The 14,897-nt window shown below is 57.5% G+C and overlaps 1 long non-coding RNA gene across 1 annotated transcript; it reads right to left on the bottom strand.

The window, feature by feature from the left end:
* Nucleotides 1-4,038: 4,038 nt before the first annotated feature.
* LOC110259167 lies at nt 4,039-12,644 on the bottom strand. Its single transcript, XR_002341357.1, has 3 exons — nt 12,207-12,644; nt 11,175-11,415; nt 4,039-10,312 (listed from the first exon to the last, which is right to left on the bottom strand). It is a non-coding gene; the product is annotated as an uncharacterized LOC110259167 (long non-coding RNA).
* Nucleotides 12,645-14,897: the final 2,253 nt, after the last annotated feature.

Raw genomic sequence — 14,897 nt, 5'->3', positions numbered from 1 at the left:
GGTGGCAGGAAGCCTCCATCCTGGTTTCGAAGGCGGGACGGAGGGGCCTCAGCTGTGCCTGAGGAGGTGGGAGGGAGCCAGAGGCTGGGAGGAGGGCCTGTGGGGTCCCCCTCGGTCAGCACCCGATTTACACGGAGCCCCTCCTCAGATGACCTACTGTGTGAGGTCACCAGCCCTTCAACTCGTAGAGCGGTCAGAACCCTCTGACTGAAGCGGGGCACCCTGGGCCCCAGGTTCCGCCAGCTCCCCAGCTGGAGGCCCGGGCTGCCTGGCGGGGCCTGGACAGAAGAGCGCAGGAGCGCCATGTGGGGGCCAGGTCCCAGGTGGCGGCTGCATCCACTGCCAGCTTTGCCCAGACAGGTCAGCTTTGTGATGCAGGTGCTCCCGGAGGCCTGTGCATCCTTAACCCACACGGACCTGCGGCCCCTCCCGGGGGCAGACAGCTGCATCCGCCCTGGGCCCTGAGAGCCCCCTCCTCCACTGCCCCCCACCCTGCAGGCGCTGTACCAGGAGGGGGACCTGAGGGCCACGTGGGAGGGAGCCGCCTGGGGTGCCGGCTGGAGGCCTTCCGAGGCCGGGCCGGTGAGCACGGCGACTCCCACACAGAGGGACACAGGCTGCACGGGACAGGCAGCAAGGCTCCATTCCCTGGCCACACGGAGTGTCCCTGGGGACAGCCTGATGCAGCCCAGCTGTCCCGTGAGTCACGCGGACGCCCACATCTGGAGGCCCTCGGCCCGCTGCCGGCTGGCACGCAGGCCGCCGTGGAGACGGGATGGGAGGAGCCTCCGGCCCCACCCGCTGCCCCCGCCTCCCCCTCTTCCCCTGAAACAAGGAGCTGTGGGTTTGCCTTCTGCTGTGGGGGACTAGGTGCAGGGCCAGTGGTCAGGCGACACGGCGGGGAGGGGCTGGCCCACCTGCAAAGTGTCCTGAGATGGCAGGAGAGCCTGGGGCTCAGGGCCTGCTGACCACTCCAGGCAGCCCACCCAGTAGGTCCAGCTGGACAGGGAGAGATCTCGCAGGGAGCTGTGGGGTCTCCAGACAGGTCCCCAGGGTCAGGCGGCGTGGTGGCTGATTCCCTGTGCCCTAGAAAGCGAGCTTGGGACCAAGGAGTCAGGGCCGGAAACCAGCCAGGGCCCCGAGGCCAAGTGCAAAGAGGGCCCTGGAGCCCCCGGGCAGGGCTCTTCATCTAACAGAGCACATGGAGGAGGGACGAGGCTGTGTTCCCCCACACGGGTCCCCCCTCCCTCCCTGCGTTCAGGACAATGGTAACATAAGCAGGGGAAGACAGCACGTGCCAGCCTCTCCTGCAGCTGGTGGCCCATGAGCTGTCAGTGCAAGTGTGGGGACAACCAGGGAGGCTGCAGGGAGAAAGCTGACTTTTCCAGTAAGAGCTGCTGTGGGTCCCTCCCTGGTGTCCTGGGATGTAGGCGTGAGGGCAGCAGCTCCAGCAGCCATTAAGAACCATGAGGCAGCTGTGAGGATGGAGATCACTTATTAAGAGTGGCAGAGCAGGAAGACTGGTCTGCATCCTCCCTGCCGGCGCAGCAGAGCCACCAAACTGCGAGAGGGTAAACCCTGTGCGGTCGGCCACCGTTCGGAAACAGGCTGATTCAGTTCTGGGCTGGGCAGGGCTGCTCCGTGGCAGGAGGAGGAGGTGCAGGCTGTGAGCCGGGGCCTGAGTCACACATGCTCCTCACTCAGCATCTCTCCCTGACGCTCTTGTTGTATTTCTTTATCTTTATTTATTTTTTGTTTTTTATTTTTTATGGAAGTGTCATTTCTTTAGAGTGTTTCAGGTGTACAGCAAAGTGAGTCCGTGATACATACATAGAGATACACACATATATTCTTTTTCAGATTCTTTTCCACTACAGGTTATTACAAGATATTGAATGTAGTTCCCTGGCCTCCACAGCAGGTCTGGTTTTTATTACATATAGCAGGGTGTATTTGTCACCAAATTCCAAATGTAACCCTCCCCTCTCCCTTGGTAACCGTAGGTTTGTTTTCTATGTCTGTGGGTTCCCAACACCCTTGAAAGGCCTGCCCCCCACAGCAGTGGGTCCTGAAGGCAGCTGATCTCAAGACTCACCAGGGAATTCTGTAGGACCATCAAGCCCCTGGCCCCACCCAGGGCTCCACACGTCCCGGTGGCTCAGAGAACATCTCCACCGTCTGAAGACTTAGCCGGTGGGTCTCAGAGTGGGGTCTAAAGACCCCAGGGTTCCTGAGCCCCCTCCAGGGGTCTGTGAGGCCAGATCCGTTTCGGCGATAACGGATGTGCCTTCCTCATGCTCCTTCTCCAGCACATCTGCAGAGCCCACAAATTCCCTGGGTGGGTTTCAGACCCCACACGGCAACAAGCCCTTAGGAGGTGAATTTTATTGGGTTTTGGTCTTGTATCAAAGGCCATCCACAGCCATCTAAGAGTATCCTAGCTACACTCTTCCCTCCAGCTCTGGGTCTGGATGAGGCCAGGCTTCATCACATACTTTGTCCAAAACAACCTGTCACGAGAGCTTCCAAAGGCGGATCTGAAAACCAAGCTTTCCTCTGGACGTCGCAACCTTGTACAAGGGAACCAGAGCGCCGCTCCTCCCACAGTGGTTTTATTTTTGGTGGAAAATATAGCTTTTTAAATTAAAAGTTTTTATGTTAACGTGCAATGGGTGTATCCTTGCTAAGGCTCAATAAATAAATACTTTTAAATGTCTGGTTTCCTTTCTAATAGCACATTGGCAGATAGGAAGCGCTGTGCAGTTCCCACAGCAGAGAGCGGACTAGGCCTGTGAGACCGGAGGTGGCTGCAGCTGAGGTCCCTGGAGACAGGTCCCAGGTGGGGTCCCAGAGCCGGGCACTTCCAGATCTTGCTCAGCATCTTCTTCCCGCCCCTCCTCCCGTCTCCAGGGTTACGCCCTCTCTTTAGCCCCGCAATCCTTACGGAAAAATGTGGCGTGGGTCTGGCAAAAGATGCCAGGCCTTGGAGACTGTGGCTGGGCTCCCCACAAATCCCCGCCGGACGCCACCCTGCAGCTGGGCGTGCTCGGCGGCTGCTGCAGCGAAGGGCACAGGCCTTACAAACGATGAAGCCTTTCTCCTTGTGCCCGTTACGGTCATACTTGACGAGGTACAGCTCATAAAAAAGCAAGGACGTATTTTAAGTGTAGGGTCCGACGACTTTTCACAGATGCACACAGCATGTGACGGCCCCTTCATTATGCTCTGCGACCTTCCCGCACCCCTGGGCCCGGAGCAGGTGGTCTTCCCTGGACCCTCCCCACCCCCCGCCCCCTTAGGCTGCCACTCACCTGCTCCCAGTCACCAAACATGACCTTTGCCTGTTCTAGAATCTCTCGGGAACAGAATCACACAACACGCCTCCCTCGGTGCCTGACTGACCTACCTCCCCCCCCCCCCACGCTGCCACGAGTATCAGGACAGGTGGTCTCACGGAGGAGCCGTGACCTGCAGTGTGGACAGACCAGCCTCTCTCCCTGCCAGGCTCTGGATGGTTCCACTTTTTGACTATTACGAAGAAAGCTGATGTGGACACCTGGTGCACGTCTTTGTGTGGACATGTTTTTACTTGTTTGGAGGAAATACTTGGGAGTGGAATGGCTGGGTCACAGGGAGTGTAAATTTAACTTTATACAAAACTGCCAGTCTCCCAAAACTGCCGCACCACGTGAAACTCCCACTGTCAGAGGCTGAGAGCCCAGTGGCCTCACACCCGAAGGACGGTCAGCATTCTAGCACACACGCACTAGCAGCTTCGGTGGAATCTCGCCGTGGCTTTAATCTGCATTACATTAATTACTTATATTAACTATACGTGATCTATAAAATATATTCCATGTATTAAAATGACTGTAGCTTTATCCTAAGTCTTAACAGCAAATGCTTTAAAACCTCCAACTTTGTTCTTCTTTTAAAGATTACTTTGAACTTCCACGTAAATTGTAGAACCCGTTTTCAACGTCTGGTTTGCTTCGTGGGGTCGACGGAAATCACATTAAATCTAAAGGTCAGCTTGAGAACAACTCTTAAGCTTAGTAACACTGAGCCTCCGGCTCCATGACTGTGATCCACTTCTCTACCTCCCAGGTCTTCTTGAATGACAGCAGCGAGTTTTAGTTTTCAGTGTTCGGGTCTTCAGATTTGCCGCTAAGTCACACGTGTTTTTGATGCTACCGTAAAGGAGAAGAGGTTCACACTTTTCCCCGCTTGAACACAGACATCCAGGTGAACTCTCGAATCGACGAGGCGCCAGGCCGGCGAGCGTGGATGTCCAGTCCGCAGGTCCCACCGCTCAGGGGGCAGAGAGCGGGACCAGGACTGCGGGAAAGGGCCCCGAGGCAGCGGCCCCTGCCCCGCCCTCTGCGGAAGCCTTTTCATCTCTGCCACCCGACTCCCTGGAGCCGGGGGCCTTCCAAAGTCAGTGTGTCCCCAGGGCTGCTCCCTGCCGCAGTCCTCCCCGGCCCCAGCGCCCCTCTGGCAGGACTTCAGAGGGACCGCCAGCCTCCTCGCCCACGTGGCCCACATCTGGCCCAAGCACACACTTCCTCCCTCCTCCTCCTCCTCACCTTCCTCCCCCAAATGGAGCGTGCCTGGGTCCCCTCGTCCCCAGCCTAGCCCTGAGCCTTCTCCGCTGGGCAGCGCGGCAGGCGGGGCCCCAGCAGCCGAAGGAGGGGCACCTGCAGCTGCTGCCCAAGGACAAGGCCTCGCCAACCTCCCGCGTCCGTGAGGCTTGCGCTTGGTGACCGGGCCCCACAGGGCGAGCCCAGCGGAGGCTTCAACCCCAACAGCGTCGTCCGCGTCCTCCGTGCACGGAGCCGCAGCAGAGTCCGGAGCCTGGGAGGTAGGGGGACAGTGGAGGGCGCCCTGGGCTGGCGGGGGAAGCTGAGCGCTGCGACAGGGGACTCGCGGGTAACAGACAGAAGCGCAGTGCTGTTCCACGGTCATTCAGAGCAAACGGATCCAGGGGGTCGCTGGGGAGTCAGGATCCTTCCAGCAACGGCTCTGCCCCCTGGGGCCTTGGGTACCTCCCCCGAGCCCTGCACTCAGGCAGCTGAAGGAAAGGGCGTGTGGACGGTCCCACAGAGGTGGTTTCAGGAGGCCTGGAGGCAGCATCCATCGCCTCCACCCACAGCCCAGGGCCAGCGCCCACCCAGCCCATCCAGCGGGAAGGAGCCGGGGACCAGTGTGAACCACGTGCCCAGAGCTCGGTGAACGCACCGCGGGCCTGGGTCCAAGCCCCAGGCCTGCCGCCCAGGCCTGTGCAGCTCAGCACCAACGGTCTCTCTGGGGCAGGTCTCCGCCCGCCCGGGGGCGCTCTCCCTTCCCGACCCTCCACCACGCCTCTCTGGGGCTTGATGTTCTGAGACCCCCGTGGTCTACAGGCCAACAGGGAAGCTCAGGCCAGGAGAAGGAGCTCCAGGCCCCTCTCTGCGACTCCCGCGGCCGGGGAGGGCCACGCGTGGGCCCACCTTGCAAACGCACACTGGCCCGTTGCACGTCCCGACAGGAGACGCGCCCTCCCGAAGACCTCAGCTTCCCCACCCGTTAGTCACCGCTTCATTTTGACACAAATTGCCGAGTGAAGTATCAGTGGCCGTATCAGCGCTGTGCTGTGGTGGATAATTCTGCACAGAAAACTGGGAGAAACAGGAAACAAAAAAGAAAGAAAAACCATTTCGAAATGAAAAAGTTGAGTCCTCGTGGCAATAGACTGAAAACTTAAAAAAGAAAAAAAACTGAACAATTATCGCTCCTGCCTGTTTTTCATTAAATGGACAAATCTGTGGAGGCTTGATTGTTTTGTGGCCTGAACAAAAATACCATGAAAAGTACATGTATGAATAGCTTCGCTTTGATCCTTGCCAACCTCGCTCAGTCGTAACTTCGAAAAAGAAAACACTTTTTCATTAACTTTCCACTGATTTTAAGGAGATCAGACATGAGACCTCCTTTTCCCAGCTGAGGATCTCCCGGCCCAGGCTTTGCTAGAAGGTGCGCTCGGGGACCTGCAGCTGGTGTCGCGGGAGCCACACGCTGTCCCTCCACGCACCGACAGCCCTCGGCAAAGGGCCAGAGCTCCCGGGCCACGAAACCTCTTTCCTTCCCCGGCTGCTTAGTCATCTCCCAAGTCGTTGGCAGTTGTCTGTGGCCCCCTCAAAACGTTTCCATTTATGGTTAGAGTTCGGCCTTCCCAGCTGGTCACACAGATGGGAAAGCTTAAGCGAACAGAGCAGCCAAAGCCAGAGCCGGGGGCTGCTGGCGGAAGGGGGCTCCTTGGGGGGATGATGGACAGACCGCCCAGCCAGGGGCCTGTGGGAAGGGCCAGCTCCGGCGGGAGTCCACGTCCTTGCTGCCTCCTGCCTGGCACGCACAGCACACCCGCCCATGCGGCCACGGGGCTGCTACGGCCGGTCTGTCGCCCGGCTGGTCCTATGTTTATTTAACATCGAAGGGTCCCCGGAGACTGTGAGTCGCCCGGGGCAAGAGCCACCAGCCCACTTGGGGGGGGCAGAGGGTGTGGGAGGGCCCAGGGTGCCCACCACGGCCCCAGACACCTGGAGACCAGAGGAAAGGACAGGCACCGGACAGGAGCCCCCAAGCCTGGCACCTCCTTCGAGCCCACAGCACCTGGCGGTCTGGCCCCGCAGAGCCCACCTTTCCCGTCTCACTCCTCCTCCTCCTCCTCCTCCTCCTCCGAGGCCGCCCGGAAGGGGACCCCAACCGGCCAGCAGTCTTTCTAAGAGGAAGCCTCCCGTCCTCCTTCACGCTCTCCGCTAAAGCGCCACTTTCCAAAGAGCAGTTTCTCCCTTGACGTCACAGTAAAGAGTCAAGAGAAAAGCGTTCAGCCCTTGCCTCTCAGTTCCGTCACCTGGACGAGAGCTGGGCTGTGTCTGTGCCACGGGCTGGGCGCGCAGTGCAAGGAGGGGTGGCCTTGGTGGAATGTTTGCAGTTTTACTCCACGCCTTCAACAGAGAGGCTTACTTTTGTTCCCACAACCACCATCCCTTCCCAGAAAGAACAAAACCTCCGATTCTCTGCGGGCTTTCCTCGCTCACCCAGGCCGGACCTGTCGTCACGGCCCAGAGAAGTGTCTGTGTGCCGGAAGAGGTCCGGATGAAAGCAGGCAGGGCCCAGCTCTACCCAGGCCGGTCCTGGCATCCTGTGGCTGGTGGAGCAGGTGGTGGGGCCCTGCCACCCTCATCTACAGCTGCGAAGGCTCTGAGGACCTGCTCGTCCTCACTGACCAAACACGACGTCCAGAAGGCTCAAAGCATGCCTCTCACATAAGCCCAGGACGAAGACGAGAACAATGCTCCTGGCTCCCTCCTGAGGAAGCAGGGAGCAGGCAGGGCCTGCTCGGATGGGCCTTAGAGGAGCAGGGACGGTCTGCCCTCAGGGAAGCCTTCCTGAAACAAGCCTCTGAGTTCTGCCTGCGGACAGTCAAATCACAGCCTTCAGAGTTACCACGGAGGGAACCCTGGCAGCTGGGGTTTCTAAATCTTTCTTGCAATGCAAGTGCCTGACTTAACTGGGATTGCCAGTCAAGGCCGCCACTTCCAAGCCCGCTGTCTTGCATGACACAGTGCCAGGCCCAGCAAGATAAGAGCCAGGCCGACCCCTCACACACCCGCCAGGCTCCTTCATCTTAGAGGTCAGGCTTGGCTGCAACACTTACGGACCATTGGGCCTCCTGCTTTTTCTCTTCCTGCTCTTCAAATTCCTATACTTTGTTTGAAATCCACCAGCAAAGCGTGAGCCCAAGAAACCCTAAGCCTCCGCCCATGACCCCAATAAAAGCCGAACCCCAGGTCCACACGTGCTCTCTCTACCTGTAATCTGATGGGCAGGCCCAGGAGTACAGTGTAATTTCCAGAAACTATAAGTAATAAGCCTTTACTTTTTCAAAGTTTCCTGACAGTTACCTCCAAAGGGCATCTTGCAATCGCAGTAGAAACACCAGGGCCAGTCCAACCACAACCTCCTCACTGACATGCTGAGACCAGCACCAAAGAGCTACCCTCTGCAGAAAGGGAAACCAGAACGGAGTCGGAGTTGCTGAAAGAGCCTCCAAAACGAGCCAGGAAGCCACAGAGGAAGCAGGACACACGGCCTTCTCAGCGCAGATGAAACCTGACCTTCTGACCACTTACTGCCCCAACGAAGGCATCCAGGGCATCGGACAGAAACTCGACATACTCACGGGACACCTGCCCTAAACCAGCTCATTGTTGCTTAAGGACAAATATCCCAACTTCTTATGTCCAACCCAGTTCTCTCTGGGCAACTTAACCTTGAGGCCTTCTGTCTTTAGAGGCCCTGACTCCGTCTCTTCCCCAGAACACTCTGGGTTTTACCCAAATCTGTGTCTCCGGAATGGCAGTTCTCAGGACTCCGAAGCAACTCTTTGTTCTCCGCAGCCCAGATGCTGATTCTCAGTCAACACTTTCTCCCAAACACAGAGGACTTGCACCTTTTCTGGAAAGAGGCTGCCGGCCAACACGGAAGGTCTGAGAACCCGAGCCCCAGTGAATGGTGATGTCATCGAACGCAGGGGCAGAAAGACTTGACATACGCACGGGGGAGCGGCTACACCACACCCCGGCGTGGCGCTGAAAGGACCGCGCACTCACCTTCCTGCTTTATGTCCAGGTTTTGAGTAACCAAAGACCTGGGGTAAGGATGCTTGAACACCAACGCCTGTCCAAGCTCCTCCCACCCTGCAGTGTGTCCGTTTCTCTGTCCTTTCTGTCCTTCTCACATGCAGCCGTTTCCAAAACACTGGAACACTGTTGTTATTCGTACTCTGTGTTTTGCAGAGCTGTATGCGACGTACTTTAAATTTTGAAAAATTAACAGAATGTTTGTATTTCTAAAGGGAGTGCTTGATAGCGCTCCCGTGACAGTCAAGCTCCCACCGCGCCTTCAGCCCTCCAAGCTCTGTGTCAGATTCCCCAGGACACAAATGGGCAGGGAGAGCCAGAGCGCCTCATGCTGGAACGCTGAAGCTTAAAGGGGTCATGTGTGGATGAAGCCATTTCCTAAAAAGTCACACCTGCGAATTCATTTTTGGAGGATGCTGGGGGGTGGGGGAGGACCTCTGACTTTCGCTGATACAGTAGCCACAGTTTAAAAGCAACAGCCTCGCTGCTCCCTGGGCAAAGTGCCTCCCCACCCGCCCAGGCTTCTTTCCCATTTGTCATGGCCTCGCAGTTCTAGGAAAATATGCAGGAAACTGTTTTATTTTGGAGGAGCAACCAGGTAATCCCACAGCCCTGGGATGCTCCCTTCCAGTTCTCTTCTCCACCCTCGGATGTGTTGCAAAGCTCAGAGTTTCCAGCTGTGGCTTCACTTAGCCTTGCTTTGTCAGTGGGGAGGGACCACGGCAAAAAAGAAGCATCGAGAGAATCCAGTCAGCCAAAGCTCACAGTAGAAAGCGGTCATATGGTGACCACAGTGAGTCATTCTGGATGGGGCACAGCACACACATCCCCGCCCCTGCGGTCTGGTCCTCTGGGAATTTCCAGTGGAAAGTCTCTGTTTCCGACCCAGGAACGACGGGATGGCCTGTCCCAGTGGGAACACTTACAGATTCATTGCAACACCATTCCATTGGGCTTCTGTGGATCTATGTTTGCTGCATCCTGTGCGTCGTCTCAAAGCGGGGAGGCGCGTAACCTCAGAGGGCAGCAGGAAGAGCTTTCATACAGGAATCGTTGCTGGGTCTCGGACGGTGGCTGAGACTTGGATACGAGGAGATGGGCAGGCGCTCCCACGTTGGGAAGAACAGAAGGGCCTCAGGCACCGTCCCTGGGGACCGGAGAGCATCCGCTCGGATGGTGCTCCTCACCAACCCCCAGGCCCGGGCTGCTCTTGGCTGAGAGCATCCTTCGCGTTCTCCGCGTATGCCAACGCCTCCCCGCCTTCCTGAACTGCTTATGCAGCCCTGGTTCCCAGGGGCCCCAGGCTCAGCCTCGCCCGCCCCTTCAATCATCCAAAGGGCCATCAATACATCCCGGCCTCGGCCTCCGCTGGGACCTCTCCTGACCGCCCCTCCCCTTCCCACGCCACTTCAGGCCTTCTTCTCGACCCCTATGTTGGTGCTGCAAGACATTCTTACATTTTTTCCCAAACCAGGCGTGAATTTCCCTAACTCCCAGCTGTAGGGATCACCTCTCTGTATATGGCGCGGGCTCCGCCTCTGGCTTCCAGAAAGGTGCGTTGTCTGAGGCTGGTTTCAAGTGGGGGGGGTGGGGGGTGGGGGGAGAATTAGATGACTTCGCTCCAAGGGCACCTGAAAAACCCAGTATACTGTGTTTGGTCAACAAGCATGATCCTCCGGACGTGGCTGCCCCCCGCCCAATTCTGAAATAGTCAAATTACACAGAGTTCTAACGAAGCGCTAAGGCGACCTTCCTTCCCCCAGTCCCTCCGTCCCCTCTTCACCCACTCCTTCCGAGGGCTGTTCACAAAAGAGGACAATGTAAATCGGAAGAAGACAACACCAAGTGGAGCCATTTTAAGAACATGAATTCCCTCCCTGGTTGGTTTATGAGGCTGTCTCAATCATCAGGCTACGAGAAGAGCACGGAGGACCAAGCACTCAGAACCGCCCAAATCTTCGGAGACGGGGTCTCAGCCTTCAAGGCTAAAGCGCAGACTCCGAAGCCGGCACCCTCAGCCTTCCGCTGGTCTGCGGCCTCAGCGCCCTTTCTCGCTGCTTTGCGATTAGGCCTTGATAACCCCCAACAGGCCGCCTGCCTGGCGGCGGGCCCAGGACCACCACGCAGCGACCTGGGACGAAGGGTGCGGAGCTTAGGGAAGCCCGACCCCAGAACGCCCCAGAAGAGGCGGAGCAGCAGGGCCCCCCACGCGGCAGGGAGCCGGACCCCGACCGGAAGCCCACCCGTCCCGCCGGAAGTCACGTGCTCCTGGTCAGGCGGGCTCCGCGGGCAGGCGGACCTCAGAGTCCCTGGAAGGAAGCCCCGCCCCGGCCGGAAGTCACGTGGACCTGAGCCCTTGGGCCCGGGAGGCTGTGCGGCCCCTGGGCCTTGGCTCCGCCCCCCGGTGGTGCCGCTGCCGCCGGTGCACAGGGTCCTCCCAGCGCTGCGTGGGCGCCTGTGCAGCGGCAAATCTGCGTGAAGTGTCTCTCCCACCTCTGCCTCCTCCCGCCGCAGAGGGGGGGCCGCGAAGCCAGTTAGGAGGCCGCAGACGAAGGGTGCTCCTTGCTGCGTTATTCACAGCAGCCGGAAGGTGGGAGCCATGCAGCTGTCCGTCCGCCCGCGGGTTGAAAGGACAGATGAGGTGGTGTCCACGCAGTGGGATGTTCTCCAGCCAGAGGAAGGCTTGACGTACTGATCCCTGACGGGTGTGGACGAAACTTGCAAACACTGGGTTCTGTGAGAGAAGCGAGGTGCAAAAGTCACACTTGGATGACTATTTATATGAAGCAAACAGGGAGCAGTGAGGGCGGGAGGGAGCGCGGCCTCACCGGCACCTTCCCTCTCCCCGTGCAGACATGTGCGGGACCCTGCAGAGCTGGTATTTGCAGGGCGCAGTGACTCTGCTAAGTGCCACTGAATTGTACACTTTAAAATGGTTAGAATACAAGTGTTACCTGGAAGGAAGGAAGCAAGCAAGCTTATGCCGCCTCTGTGGTAAGTGCCTTGAAGCCAGGCACTGTGTCTGAGTCTTTTTTTTTTCCCGACACCCCCCCCCCACCTGCGGCGTATGGAGTTCCCCGGAGGAGATCAGATCTGAGCTGCAGTTGCTACCCACGCCACAGCTGCAGCAACAACGGGTCCTTAACCCACTGTGCCTGCCGGGTGTTGAACTTGAGTGCCAGCTGTACAGAGACACCAATCTTGTTGTGCCACAGTGGGAAGTCCTGTCTTTTTGAGGCGCGCTTCCCTGGAAGGCATCAGTGATGGCACTGATGGTTGTTGAGGAGTGATGGAAATGCGAGTGCTAAGGCCCCAGGGTGGTGGACTGCCACTTTACGGGTAGACGGGAGCCCAGTGACTGCCCAGAGTGGCCAGCTGGCAGCAGAGCTCTGATCCACCCATGGGCGTGCTTGCCTGGCCCACCGCATGTGCAGTGCCTTGTCCTCTGGGGCTTGCTGCAAAGACTGGTCTCACCCTGTCCCATGCCCCGGAGAGGGCACTGGCAGTGCCTGGCATGGCGCGTACCTGGACCTGCATTGCAGAAGGGCCGCGGTCAGTTCCTGTGAGCCGGGGTGAGCTCCGCCTCTGCTGGCCTGTCTCATTTGGCCCTCTGCCTTGCCTTTAAGTTCACAGCCTCCTCCTTTCCTGTGCCCTGAGTCCTGATGTGTAATTGCTAATAGCACCCCCTCCACTCCTATTTATAACCACTAAATAATGCAGCCCAGTGTCTCCCTGCAGTGGGTGGTTCTGTTGAATCCACTCAGCGACCTGAGGCTCAGCCAGGGCAGTGTGATTCTCCCTACCCTGGCTGAGAGTTGCTTCACGTGGTGGCCCCTCTCCTGGCCTGAGACAGAGGGGCGGCCCGTTCCACTGTGAAAATGCCAACTTGCTCCTCCGCTTCCTGTGTGTGAGTGTCTGCGTGTGCATCTGGGCGGGGGCGGGCCTGGGGGCGGTGAGCAGGACAGAGCGGAGGTTATTGGAGCCTGGCTTGCGTGGGCCTCCTTTCTCCGTGCACACACACTTTTTTGAAGTCAGTTTGGATTTTTGTGGAAACTTTATTTTGGTATTTTTCCCTCTTGTTTCTCTGGTAACATCAAAAACAAACACACACAGCTGTGTCACCTGGCTCCCAGCTATATTTTTCCAGCAGACACCTAGCACTGGAAACTCGGCAAGACTTGGACTCCAGAAATCCAGACTAGCTCTCACTTAACTCCTTCCCCCACATATCACGCTGTGCCTCACCCTCGCCACAGAGCTGGCTGGATAGAGGGACGGCGGCCGGGGGGGAAAGAACTCGACTCCTGTATCTTTGGACCCTGCCCGTGATGTAAATACAAGAACAAAACAAGCTCACAGCACTTGCCTTTTCTCCTTCTAACAACCAGAGCTTTTGATGGTGGAATAGCCTGTCTCTACCCTGAAGCTGAGGGTTCCTTGTCTTAGAAATCACAGAATCCAGTTGCTAGGAAAACGTTGCTCCTTTATTCCAACTGTGTCATTGTAAAATGAAGCAGCTTAGGAGCAAAGAGAAGGCCACACAACCAATCAGTGGCAGAGCCAGAAAGAGCCACTGTCGTTGCTGGCTTCACCCCCTTCCCAGCATTTGGCTGGTCCCCAGGAAGGCCACCGCGTGTGCCGTCTGGAAGGCCCCAGGCTCCCGCAACCAGCTGCTTCACCCATTCAGTTTCTGCTGACTTGTTCTATTTTTGTTCTCAATAAGGAATATCACATTTTGAGCCAGCTTTGAATCTCAAATAGGTACACTGACAGTACCGAAACTTTCCTGGCACATACTAGTGGAGCAAGCAAATATCCCCTTGCATTCATTAATCCTGAACACCTACTGTGAGCACGGCCCGTGCTGACGATGCGAGGGCAGAAGAGGCCGGGTCTCTGCTCTCAAGAGCTCGCAGGGTTCCTGGCCTCCTGCGCGGCGACCCACAGGCCACAGGGCCGGGGCGTGCCAGCCGCCACACGAAGCACAGACCTGCGTGGAAATGGGCTCCCCTTTCTCAGTAGTTTCCAGAGTCAGAATGTGTGTTGCTTTGGCTTCTCAGTAACAGAGTTTAATACTTAACCTTCAAAGGAAACAAAATCGTAAACCAATTCTTCAAACTCCAAGTGTCTTGCTGGTCTTTGTGGGGACACTCTTTCCAGCCCCTGTCTCACTGTCATCTTTAGCAATTGCTTAGCCCAGGCCTCTGCTGCAGGATAAAGCAGGGAGGCTCTCAGATGATCTTACTATTGTTTGCAGGATGTGATTTTATTGAGCACTTACGTATAGTCAGTGAGAATATAAACAAAGATAAACAAGGCCAATTTACAGACTTTACAGCTGACAGTAAAGTTTGGGAAGAGAATTTCAAGCAGAATCGTAATTTGAAAAACAACATCTAACTCTCCCAATTTGAAGCCCTTTAAAAATATCTGGGCTAGAAATTCCCCACCCCCTTCAAAAAATGTGTTTAGGCTAAAAGCCAAGGGAGAGGCTGGCTGCCACCCGGAAGCCAGTCCGGATCCACTGAGGCTGTCAGCTCTCTTCCTGCGAGGGTCCCAGGCCCAGAGGGAGGGCAGACCTGGGACAGCCAGGGACGCAGATGCTGCCCGACTCTTGTCTCGGCTGAGCGATGGCAGCGTCTCGGTCGCATCAGCAGCTGGAGAAGCCTCAGGACTCTCCCTGAACGAGCAGCCCTCAGTGGCAGACTCACTCCCTTCCAGCACGGTCTGCACTCCGACTGCCACGGCCCTCCTCGCGGGATGCCAGGGCTTAAACTACACACGGGAGGTCACGGGAAACCCTCCTCCCTTCCTCTGGCGCTGGAGGCATGTTCTGATGGGAACATACTTCTGTCTCAGACCAGGTGCACCTGAGTCCTGACTTGGCTCTAAGCAGCGGACCGCTGAGAGAGACGTCCGGCAAAAACAGAGTAAAGAACATCACTGGACTGAATGTAAAACGCCACCATCTGAGAAAAAGCCACAAGAGGTGTCAGTCCGGATCTTTCTCGAGAAGCAGATGTCACGACAAGACTAGCTGTGGAGCCGGGTCCTGGGGAGCCACCTGTGAAAGATAGAGGGGGCGCCGGGCGGCGGGGTGGGGAGGGGCTGCTGCGCTCCCGCCGAGGGTCTGGGGCCCAGTCGCCCTCCTGGCGCCTGTGCCACAGGAACGGGCCGCGTTGGTGTTCCCACTCGCTGAGCCTTTGGGTCACTCGG

This window comes from Sus scrofa, unplaced genomic scaffold, assembly GCF_000003025.6.
Source record: "Sus scrofa isolate TJ Tabasco breed Duroc unplaced genomic scaffold, Sscrofa11.1 Contig944, whole genome shotgun sequence".
NCBI lineage: Eukaryota > Metazoa > Chordata > Mammalia > Artiodactyla > Suidae > Sus > Sus scrofa.
This window is presented reverse-complemented; position numbering and strand designations above follow the sequence as displayed.